Source organism: Ochotona princeps, chromosome 1, assembly GCF_030435755.1.
Source record: "Ochotona princeps isolate mOchPri1 chromosome 1, mOchPri1.hap1, whole genome shotgun sequence".
NCBI lineage: Eukaryota > Metazoa > Chordata > Mammalia > Lagomorpha > Ochotonidae > Ochotona > Ochotona princeps.
In genome coordinates, this window is record NC_080832.1 from 132,969,697 (window position 1) to 132,982,499 (window position 12,803).

Genomic DNA, 12,803 nt, shown 5'->3' on the forward strand with positions numbered 1-12,803 from the left:
TTGGCTCTTTCCCTCCCTCTCTTTTGAGTAAGCCGCTGGACCAGCTGCCCCGTGGCACTTAGTCTTGCATAGGAGGGCCCACTGCTCGTCTCTTTTGGACCTAGGCTGCAAAGGACCAGCTGATCAGTGGCATTTGACGCCAGCAGGTCCACAGGTTGTTTACATTGGGTGTTGCTGTTGACTTGTTTGCTTTTTGTGTCCTGTCAGCCTTCCTAAAACTTCCCTTTTCCCTTTCTCTCTTTGCCCCCTCAGTTACATCTCCCCACCATTTTTTTCCTATTACCTAGATGTTCAATTTTAACTGACTTGCTTGCTTTCTCTGTTCTTGGGGAGTCTTGCTTAAATTCCCCCCTGCCCCCGTTTTACACTTCTTTTCCATGTCTCCTCCACTTTTTTTTCTTTTTTTAGATATGTATTTTGAGTTATGTGTTACAATTTTGTATAGACTGGGATTTCCCCCAAAACTCCCACCCCTGACAGATTTTCCCCATTTTACTACAGTGATATAATCTTTCCTAAGGAATTATAATTCCATCAGTCTCTTATTTAAGTGTATCCCATCATTGCTGGCACAAAGCAGACAGTCCAGCATCCCATTGTCTACACATGTCCAACAGTTTCATTGGGAAGTCTTTTTTTCTATTAAATTTTACTTTCTTTTTCTTTCTTTCTCTTCGTTTTGCTTTCTTTCTGTGTTCTTGGGGAATCTTTCTAAACACTTTAAATTTAATGTTTTGACTGGCTCATTGATTGACTTATGCACTTATTTTTCCCATTTCTTTAGAGAGAAAGGAATACTCATTCCACCACGGGAAGCTGGGCCCGATGTTGAGAAATGACTTGCCTCTGCTGGCCCCATCTGGGGCAGTACAATACTGCCTGCAGCTATTTCCCACCTGGTCTGTGTGCTAATCAACCCAACACTAAACCACCAAGATGCTCAGGTGTGCTGCATCACGGACTTGAAAAGAAATCCAGGCAAAAGGGGTGGCTGGGGTTGAGGCTGGGGTCTGGCCGGAGCTGGGCTTGGGGGCACAGCATGGTTGGGAAGATTGGGATGAACTGAACAAGGTTTCTAATATTTGTGAGATCTTACATACATGTCGCTATCCTGCAGGGATGGACTTGGTGCACAGAGCCGATAATAACCCATGTGGGCTACTTACTGATGATCAATAGCTGAAGTTTATTAACAGCACCAGACTTGCAAAGGAAGGTTGTCATCCAGGGAGGAGGGGCTTGTGCCATTTACATCTCAATAGCAAGGTACAGTTCCCCAGAGCACAGTTAGTTCCTCTGGCAGATTCTTTATCTAAACCTTATCAATTGCTCCTGGTGCCTTCATGGGAGATTCAACTGGCTCTTGTCTCCCACAATAGCAAAAGTTCTGAATGTCCTCCTACATACATAGATCCTAACATGGTCCACCCCCTTTCCTGACTTCACTGGTGGATATTGTGCTTGAGCCCTGCCAAGTGGACCCACGAGCCATGGTTTTCGTGTGCACTGGTAGATGGCATTGATAACAAGCCCAGCTCAAGTCTTTCACATGGGCAGGTGCATTACTTTGGCCCTGCAAGTTTTTCCCATTTCCCTCCTATAAGCAACTCAGTTTTACCCACCTCATGTACCTGCAAGTGTAGTAGGGTTTATTGGTTAGGACAGTGCATGAAAAAGAGAGTTTTGACAGTGCATAGAAGCAACTGGTTTGGGGAGGTGAAGAGAAAGTGGGTGGTTGTGTTTGTAGCCCAGGTTACTGGGAAGGCTGGCTTGGGATGTCACAGAGATGATGTTAAGGATGCGGTGAGGGCTGGGCTGCAGCTGACAGAGCAGCAGTCCAGATGTCAAATTTCAACTACCCTTCCTCCTGTTCTCCCCCTGTTTGTACCATATTCACACCCCAGGGCTCAGTTTTTAATGTCATGCAGTGTGACTCTGGGTGTTCAGCACTCACATCATTTTACTGTGGCAAGATGTCTTTGCTTCAGAAGATAGAATTGTGTGCTATCTTTGTAGTTTGTGTTAGGCAGTTTCTAAAACCCAGCTTTTGTGCAACAGGGTCAACAGCCTTCTTGCAGGAAAACAGACTGCTGAACTTGGTCACCAAGGGATAGTTTAAACTTACAGATCAGTTCAAGCTCAGAAACCTCAGAAGTAAAGGTACTTTATTTGGTATTTCAAAGGCTACAATGTTGAAGACAAAAATGTAATGACTTTGAACCAGTTTTCTGCAAAAGCAGGCAAAATAGAGGCTTCTAAGAAGACATGGTTGTTTCATTGCAGATTAGTAAAAATTCTCTTGCTGGGAACCTTCTGGTAGAGTTGAGAACAGGGGCTGTGTAACAAAAGACTCATGTGAGTATTAGGATTTACAGGCAGGAATGTGTATGCTTAGCAGAAATGCCAATAAAAAGAGAATCCAGGGCCTGGCACTGTAGCCTAGTGGCTAAAGTCTTCACCTTGCACACACCAGGATCCCATATGGGCACAGGTTCTAACTCTGGTGGCCCCACTTCCCATTCAGCTCCCTCTTTGTGGCCTAGAAAAGCAATTGAGGATATCCCAAATAGCTGTGGGCCTCCCTGCACCCATGTGAGAGACCTGGAAGAAGCTCCTGGCTATTGTTTCCACATGGGATGTGAATCAGTGGATGGAAAATCTTCCTCTCTGTCTCTCCTCCTCTTTGTATATCTGACTCCACAATAAAAACTAACATATCTTTAAGGCTGGCATGGTGGCCTAGCAGCTGAAGTCTCTCCTCCTCTGTGTATATCTGACTTTGCAATTAAAAGTTTTTTTTTTTTTTAAAGAGAGAGAATCTGGTAACCTTTGATACACATCTTGTGTCTGTGTGTACAATGGAAGGATCTGTTCAAGATGCCTATTATCAAAATTGAAATAGCGACATTCATGTTCTGGCAGCAGCTGAAATCATGTGTAAATCTTCTGACTTAATATCCCCGACTTCATTTCAAAAGTCCTTTCAATGTTATTTGTACTACTGTTTTTCATACTGTTTTTGAATTTTTTTAATTAATTCATTAATTACATTGTATTATGTGACACAGTTTCATAGGTACTTGGATTCTCTCCACCCCTCCCCAAACCTTCCCACCATGGTGGATTCCTCCACCTTGTTGCATAACCATAGCTCAAGTTCAGTTGAGAATCCCCCATTGCAAGCATATACCAAACATAGAGTCCAGCATCTTATTGTCCAGTCAAGTTCAACGGCTTCTTAGGTATACCCTCTCTGGTCTGAAAACAAAGCCAGCAGAGTATCATCCCAGTCAATCAAAAAATATGGAACGCTTCACGAATTTGCGTGTCATCCTTGTGCAGGGGCCATGCTAATCTTCTCTGTATCGTTCCAATTTTAGTATATGTGCTGCCGAAGCCAGCACTGAATTCTTTTTTAAAAATTTATTTTTATTGTAAAGTCACATGTACAGAGAGAAGGAGAGACAGAAAAGAAGATCTTCCAACCTCTGGTTCACTTCCCAAGTAGCCATAATGGTCAGAACTGAGCCGATTCAAAGCCAGGAGCTTCTTCAAGGTCTCCCACACACGTGTAGAATCCCAAGGCTTTTGGCCATCTTTGACGGCCTTCCAGGGCACAGGCAGAAAGCTGAATGAAAAGTGGAGCTGGTGTATATGAACTGGCACCCATATGGGATCCCAGCACATGCAAGGCAAGGACTTTAGCCACTAGAATATCACTCTGGCAACTATTAAATTTTAATTCTTCAAGGATTTCTTGCACAGGCACCTTCAGGCTGTGCCAATTGATCTTAAATAATTATTTCAGGGTTTCTCCCCAATTCATTGAAAGATATACCTGGAACCAGAGCACTCAAACCTTATAAATATCCCATTTTGTCATTCTCTTTGTGAGATGAATGCGCAAGTAAGAGCCCTCTTGTTTGCAGGTCAATATAACTTTGCATGTCCATCATTTTGAGGAGTCAGCAGTTGGTGGAGGTAATGTGATCTGGATCTGTCAGCCAAGGAATAATGGAGCCCTTGTTTCTGACTGACATGTTGGAAGGGGTTGGGAGACTCCCAGTTCTGAGTCCCTGGAATGATCTTTGACATCATCCTTCCCCCACAACTCTTCCCATAGTGGACAATCATCTTCCTGAGAGAGCCATCAACCATTCGGTAAATTACTGTGAATGGATGTGGCTCAGCACAAGGGACAAGGGATCCAGGTTCCCTCATTTACCAGCTGTGTGATCTGAGCAGGTGATAGGGAGATCATTCATTTCAGAACAGAGTCATAGGCCACAACTTCATGGAAATGGTGACTAATGAGGGCCAATGTTTATCAAATGTTTGACATAGAGCAGTTGTTCAGTAAAGATGTGTCAGCACTGTTCACTTATAAAAAAATTAATGTCTGCTTCCATGATGTCTTCTTCTCCCTTGTCAATCACCTCACTGTTGCAAGATGCATGGGCTAGTCCCAGAAGACAGACAGATCTCAAACTTCAAGGAAATTAAGTTGTATGTGCAAGGCCCTCTCATAACTTTCACTTGAGCCTTCAAATCAGTGGATATGGAGCAGCAAGCCTAGGCCTAAGATTCTGTTCCTTCATCTTCGGATTGGAACTGAAAACCTCTTCATTCCTAAAGCAGGGCTCCTGGCTCAGCGAGAAGAGGGTTGTGGAAAAGGAGTTGGGAGCCTTGGATCCACCCAGAAGCTGCCATTAGGGGAGTGAAAGTCTGGGTGGAAGGGGCTCTGCATCTCTGTATACAAACTTTGCCTTTCCATAAAATAAGTAAATCTTAAAAAAAAAAAAAAAAAGAAAGAAAGAAAAGAAATTGGCTTCCTGAGCAGCATCTTACCTGGGCCTTCGTGGTAATGATGAGGGGCATGTTCAGGATGTAGAAAAGGAAAGGGGGAAGTAGCCTTCCTGCTTGCAACAGATATTTTTGTATATTACCTATTCAAAACTGTCCATCTTTTCTTGCACTTCTCCTCCTCTGTGGTGGTCTGGCTCAGTGATTTCAGTGTGACAGATGAGCTTTCACCCAAAACCCTCTGGAAACAAGCTCTGGTGAGAGAACTGTTTCAGATCCTATGCCTCTCTTTCCTGAATCCTGAGTCCTTAATTATAATAGTACGTGCATATTTTTAATCATCCACAGATTATTTAGAGCACTCTATACCAACCAAACTCCCTGTAGGTAGGCATTTTATTGTATTGTATTGAAGTAAAGGCAAAGAAAATGATGCATCTTCCCTTAAATATTTTCATCACAGATTGGTGTAACTCACATTCTGTGAGTATTAGAGGGCTGACGAAGAAACTGCCACTCACCATAGGAATCCTGGTGGCTTCCCTGGGGTCCTGTCAGTGACATGTCCCAATTACATGTAGTTGTTGAGGTGACCCATTTGCATAGGCAGACACGCAGTACATGTGCACATACACATGCACACACACCTGCACACTGGCCCTTACTGACAGTGCCCTTTTATGCTTCCTTCCACAATGCACTCTGTCTCCTTACCAGTGCCTGGCAGTTTCTGTGTTTTAGGGCTAGAACCCTCTCCTTAACAATGTGGTTGATATGGTACAATGTTTGATGATACTGAATGTCTGTTCATGTGCTGGCTTGCCACTTGTCTACCCTCTTCTGTGAAAAATTATGTGTCTTCTTCTCAGCTTTGTATTAGTCTGTCTTCTAGCACGGCCTCGGAGATTTCTTTGTATAGTCTGTGTGCTGGCCTTTCCTTAGATAATTGCATGGACATTTTTCCTCCCAGTCTGCAGCTGTAATATTTGTCACATGACAAAGGTTTTAAATTTTGATGAAGTTCAGTTTATCAGTTTTTCTGTGAAGAATGTGATTTAGTGTTGCAGCTAAGAATTCTTAGCTCTCGCTCATATTCTGAAGTGTTTATCCTATGCTTTATTTATTGATATATTTGATTGAAGAGGCAGAAAGGGAAGGAGAGAGGAACCAGGCTGAGGAGCCTATGATCATCCTCTGATTCTCTCCACAAATGCATATGGTGGCCAAACTGAACCCCATCTGCACAGGAACCCAACCACCTGGGCCATCACCAGCTGACTCCCAAGGTTCACATAGGCAGGAAGCTGTCATTAGGAGTTAGAGCCCAAACTGAAATGAAGGCAGCTGGATATGGGATGTGTGTGTCCTCATCTGCATCCCAACCACTGGGCCTGACATCTGCCCGTCTTACGTTTTATAGGTTTCTCTCCTCCTTTCCTCCCTCCCTCTCTTCCTTCCTCCTCCTTTTCATCCTTGTTTCCTTTTTTTTCCTGTCTCTTTCTCATTCCTCTTCCTCTCTATAAAAAACCCAAATGTCCTGTGCTGCATATATACAGTGTTAAGTACATGATCCTTTCCATCTCTCTCTTCATTCTTCTTTTCTACTTTGTTTTTAATCTTTGTGCCAACATAGTTTCAGTTTACTTTATAAATACAGTTCTAATTCTCCATTCAATAAAGAATTCTATATGTAGAAAGTAAAGGCAAAAGAAACCCACATTAGCATAGACAAGGGGTGCAAAGAAGAAACAAACCATAAGATGTTAATTCAACCCCTGTACATTGCACTTTTTGTACTCTGTATATTAGCTACCATAAATCAGAGAAATTTGTGATACTTATCATTTGGGGACAGGCTTGCTTCGCTACGTGTAGTGGTCTGCAGTTGAATACACTATTTCAAACATTTTTTATTGGAAACTCAGATATACAGAGAGAAGAAGAGACTGAGAGGAAGATCTTTCATGCACTGATTCACTCTCAATTGATCGCAACTGCTGGAGCTGTACCTATCCGAAGCCAGGAGAAAGAAGCCTCTTCCAGGTCTTCCACGCTGGTGCAGGGTCCCAAAGCTTTGGGTTGTGCTTGACTGCTTTCCCAGGCCACAGGTAGGGAGCTTGATGGAAATTAGGGCTGCTCGGATTAGAACTGGCACCCATATGGGGTCCTGCTGTGTACAAGTTGAGGACTTTAGCCTACTATGTGAGGCCTGAATATATTATGTTTGAAAAAACAAAATTGTATTCTTTTTAATGCCTTGGTAGATAGATAGATATTGCATATATATATATATATATATATATATATATATATATATATATATATATATATATCACAGTTTCTTATCCAGGCATCAGTTTATGAATTTCTACTATATGATTCAGCTATCACATTCTTGAAAATTTACCCAAAGGAAATGAAATCATCATGAGGGAAACTCATCTCTATTCTATATTTAAAGCAACTCAATTGAAAATAGCTAAGATAAAGAATCAAGTTAGAAATTTTATGGTTTATGTTTTATCTTTAAACTCATGATCCATTTTGAGTTGATTATTCTTTTTTAATTTTTTTTTTTTTTTTTGGAAAGGCAGACATACAGACAGGAGGAAAGACAGAGTGGAAGATCTTCTCTCAGATGATTCACTCCCCAAATGACTGCAATGACTCGTGCTGAGCTGATCTGAAGCCAGGAGCCAGGAACCTCCTCCAGCTCTCCCACATGGGTGCAAGAACCCAAGGCATTGGGCTGTTCTCAACTACTTTCTCAGGCCACAAGCAGGGAGCTGGATGGGAAGCAGGGCCGGGGATTAGAACCAGCACCCATATGGGATCCTGGCCCATGCAAGATGAGGGCTTTAAGCACTATGCTACTGCACTGGGCCAGAGTTGATTACTCTTAATAATGTCTGAGGCTTAAGTCAATGCTCATTTTTGTTGTGGAAGCATCATTGTTGAAACAATATCTTTTTAAAAATATTTATTTATTTTATTGGAAAGGCAGACGTACAGAGAGGAGGAGAGACAGAGAGGAAGATCCTCAGTCCAATGATTCATTCCCCATGTGGCCGCAATGGCCGGTGCTGTGTCGAGAAACAACATCTTAAATGTTTTTGAATGCATTAATCATAATTCTCTTAAAATTCACATCTGATAACTATCCAAATCAACTGTAGGCTTATTTCTTCTTTTTTTTTTTTTTCTTCTTTTGATCCTGTCTTTTTAGCTTATTTGCTTCTTGTGGCTTGTTGACATTTGTTTGAATTCTGCTCCTCATAAATCAAACACAGTAGTGGCTCCAAGGATATGTTTCTTCTAAAAACATATACCACACCTCCAGTATTGGTCCTACAGAATGAGGATACAGCTCCATATTTTATAAAGACTGCTGTGACTTAAGAATCAGTTTGATGCTTTGTGGGATTAGATTAAACTGCACCCCCAATTGTATAGTCATTCATTGAGAGATTCACTCAAACAAGGCTTCCTGAGTTGCAAGTTTTATTTTCTCAGCATTGATATCTCTGGTAAATTATACTTCAAATACTTTTTTTTTTTTTCAGGCCTGGCGGCGTGGCCTAGCGGCTAAAGTCCTCGCCTTGAATGCGACAGATCCCATGTGGGCGCCGGTTCTAATCCTGGCAGCTCCAGTTCCCATGCAGCTCCCTGCTTGTGACCTGGGAAAGCAGTTGAGGATGGCCCAAAGCCTTGGGACCCTGCACCCACGTGGGAGACCTGGAAGAGGTTCCAGGTTCCCTGCTTCGTATCAGCGTATCACCGGTCATTGCAGTGACTTGGGGAGTGAATCATCGGACGGAAGATCTTCCTCTCTGTCTCTCCTCCTCTCTGTATATCTGACTTTGTAATAAAAATGCATCAAAGTGAAGGAATTCATGATGGGGGAAGGGTTTGGGATGAAGGGGGGGGAATCCCAGTACCTATGAAATTGTGTCATGTAATGCAATGTAATTAATGAACAAATGAATATTTAAAAATAAATAAATAAATAAAATCTTTAAAAAATACTTTTTTTGTTAATTTCTATTTTGTCTATCTATCTGAAAGGCAGAGTGTCAAAGAGAGGAAAAAGACACAGAAAGGGAAATCTTTCATTGGTCCCACTTCCCAAGTGGTCAAAATAATCAAATTCATGCCATTCCAAAGCCAGGAGCACAGAACTAGATCCAGATATCCCATGTGAATTGCAGGGCACCAAACACTTGTGTCATTTTCTGCTGCTTTCCCAGCAGCATAATAATGAAAATGGACCAGATCAGAAGCTGAAGAGTTGGGGTTTCCACTGGCATTCCAACTTGGTTTGAGGTAGTTATAAGAATTGGCTTAACCTGCTATGCCACTACATGGACCCTTCAGAATCTTTTTTTTTTTTTAAAAAATCTTTGGACATTCAGATATCCAGAGTCCTCGGTTACATTTCATAAGTGTCAGCGTCTGATTTGTGCTGCTCTAGCAAAACACCTCAGGTGGACACTTAAGAAAGACAAGAGGTTCATTGGCCCAAAGTTCTGATGAGGAGAAAGTCCAAACAGCATGGGGCCTGTGCCTCCTTCCAGTAACTTCCCAATGGGTTATTCACAATGGGGAGAGAACTGAAAGGGGATTTCCTGCATTTAGAAACCATCCATGTGTGAGTTAGTAACCAAGACCGCTGGAGTGGGAATTAACCCACTCAGAGCAGTCTTAATCTTTTCTGAGGGTGGTGCTATCATGACCTCACAGTCTCTTAAAACCCTACCAAGTGCACACTGTTACATTGGGTACTAAATGTTTTATACATGAGCCTCTCAGGCAAAGAAACACTCTACAATGCCAACTGTTCTCTCCTCAGGTGCTTTGTAGACTGGATGCGTGGAGACAGGACACATGGTGTCACCTGTGCTGTGTGGACTGGGTGCATGGTACAGGACACAAACTCATCCTGAGTATTTGATGTGCTTATGGTGCCCCTGCTCTAAGGCCTCAAGACATACTTTTGCTTTGTGCGTGTGTCCTTCCTGTTTCTAGTGGTTTTTCAAGCTCTGGCTGTTTGTTGAAGGCCTCTCTGGAGACAAAGGTCCATGTAATTCCCGATGCTTTCATCTCTACGAAAACTCAGTGTCTTATGCCAGTGTTGATGATATCCACAAAGATGCATGGATATAAACACACCAACTTAGATTGCTATAAGTTTTACCCACGGTTCTCTTACTGTCTTCAAACAGTTAATCTGCGATCATTTTTGAAGTCATGATCTAAAACCCAATTCTTTTCTCACTCTTTTTATTGATTATTTTTATTCAAAATCAGATTTACAGAGAGAAGGAGAGATTGAAGCTAAAATATTCCATGTACTGGTTTACTTCCTAAGTGGTTGTAGTGATGCTGAGATGATCCAAAGCCAGGAGGCTCCTCCAGGTTTCTGGCATGTGTGTAAAATCCCAAGGCTTTGGGCCATGGTTGACTGCTTTCCCAGGCTACACACAGGGAGCTGGATGGGAATGGAGTGGGTGCACAAACTAGCACCCACGTGGGATCCTGGCAGATGCAAGGTGAGGATTTAGCCACTGAGCCATGGCACCATTTGCCTAAGACTCAATTTCAAAAGACACAGGAAAATGTCACTGTTTGGGCAGCTTGGCTTTTCCTCCTGAGTCCTGGCTGGCAGTCAGCTTTCAAAGGCACCCAGACCCTTGGCCAAATCCCTTCTGTAAGACTCTCTGGCTCTCTTAGGATACTCAAAGCCTGGGTTCTTATGTGGCATCCTGGGCCAACCTTCTGCGTAAGATGCCAGCATTCCATATAGGATGGGTGATTCCAGTTCTTGCTGTCTTGCTTCAGATTCACCTTTCTGTTACCATACCTAGGGATGTAGTAGGTGATGGTCTAAGTGCTTGGGCCTCTGTCAGCCACAGAGAAGACATAGATGAGGTTTCTGGTTGCTGGCTTTGGCCTGCCCCAGCGTTGACTGCTGTAGTTGTTTGTGGAATGAACTAATGGATAGAAGATCTGTTTCTCTCTGTTGGTTTTTCCTTCAAATAAATGCAGTTTCAAAAGAATGCTCACCCTTCCTGACCACAGGCCTATGTCTTCAGAGTGTGTTATGTCTCCCATATTGCCTCCCCTCTCCAGGCCAGCCCTGGCTCAGTGAAGAAGGAGCAATGCACAGAGCTGGGCCAATGGGTACCTGTGCTCCCTACACCCTACTACCCCTGTGCTTAATGTCTGTGCTCTACCTGGACCAGGGCATCCCCTCCCCTGCCCTCCTCACTTCCTTGAGGGTCTTAAAGCATGCTTGTTCCTGGCATCTTTGAGCCTCAGATCATAACACCTGATTATCCATGTCCTTCCCTTCAGCTACATTCACATTCATGAAGCTTCTAGAACCTATTCTCTTGTGCAACAGTTTATGTTTTAAGCCCCAACACACATTTTCACCTTCCTGCTAGTACCTGATCTCTCAGGTGGATGTCAGAGACCACCTCAGAGAAGCCTTGCTGGATTTCTTCTGTGGGTGAGATGGAGACAGTCATGGTTGGGAACACACCGTGTCTACCATTTGCAATGTCTGTGTTGTGTCTGGGATTTGGCATTCTTGCACTGAATGTTACTGTCTATGCTGCTGCTGAATAGAGCCTGTGACTCTTATGGGACAGGAAGTCTTGTTTAAAGAGCTGAGCCAGGGATCCCAGCTGGTTTCAGTGGAAAGGAAGGAAGGAAGGAAGGAAGGAAGGAAGGAAGGAAGGAAGGAAGGAAGGAAGGAAGGAAGGATGCTGAACAGCAGTGGATTTGAGGTTTGTGGCATACTCATTAACTTAAAAACGCATCATCCTCATCCCCCTCTATCTCTGTGCTCAGCAAAGAAAATGAGATACTGGGGACAGCAACCAGGAGTTGAGAGCTGACCACAACCCTGGATGTGAAATAACCATGAAGGACCCCATATTTTGATGTGGCAGGGGTACCTGACTAGTTCCCAGGGAGAACCTGCAGCAAACTGAAAGGGACAGGAAGGTGAAGGTAAAGATCACAGAGTGGAGAAGAGCTTCAGGTGTCCATTTAGCCTGACAGTCTAGGAAGCAAGAGGACACAGAATGAGATGGAGCAGGAGGGACAAGGCTGCAGGCAAGGCCAGGAGACTCCCTAAGGACCAGGTGACCTTACTGCTTATGGCACTTGGGGTCCGTTTTCTGGTGCTCTCACCGAACCTTAAGCTGACTCTCATCTCCCATGTTCTACTCTCAGAGACAAGGATCCTCATCTCAAGGCCTCAGGCAGCACCGTCCTCTTCTCTTTGGCTGGTGAGAAGCAATTGAAGCCTGCATGGGCTGCGCATCCGGTGGTCAGGACCAGTGTAGCAGGAGGAGGGGTGTTCCTGTGGAGGAGAGGAAAAGAAGAGACATAGATGACCCTGTGTGGGGCCCAGCAGGAAATGCATGGCAGCATCACATTAAAGAAGAGTTGCTATTTTAATGTGCTATTTTAATGTGTGCTAGGGAATGTGCTGAGGGAATAGGGCCACCTAGACTTCAGAAATTCTGGGTGGTCACTGTCCTGATAATCTCAGGGTAGAAGGAACGAAGGGAGGAAGTGGTGTTGGTACTGGAGATGGCCGAGCTTCTTGACAACAGCCGTGGGTTCTATGCATTCCCAGGAGTAGCAGGTTTATATCCTTTCTGTTGATGGGGGGAGGGGTGGCAGGCATTCCAACCCAATGCCCTCCTGTGGCCTAAGTTCCTGTGGCCTAAGTTTCTGTGGCCTCAGGCCAGTGCAAGCAGCTGTCTGCTGATCTTCACATGCCAGGGTGCAGGAGGTGCAGAGTGCATTTGTGGGGAGTCTTAGGGGACATGGTCAGCCACGGGTGATGGCATCATGTCAATGAGGACTAGGGCCCTTCGCTGTGCTGACCTGAGTTCTTGGTCCTTCTATGTTTGAGCATGTGTGGCTCATGCAGATCCAGGCTGGTGATCCCACTCTGTTATGGGGGTGAGGGCTGAAGTCTG

The 12,803-nt window shown here is 43.9% G+C and overlaps 1 non-coding gene across 1 annotated transcript; it reads right to left on the reverse strand.

Annotated features, from left to right (window-relative positions):
- Nucleotides 1-3,297: 3,297 nt before the first annotated feature.
- Nucleotides 3,298-3,404, reverse strand: LOC131481968 (U6 spliceosomal RNA). The gene has a single exon (XR_009246674.1). It is a non-coding gene; the product is annotated as a U6 spliceosomal RNA (small nuclear RNA).
- Nucleotides 3,405-12,803: the final 9,399 nt, after the last annotated feature.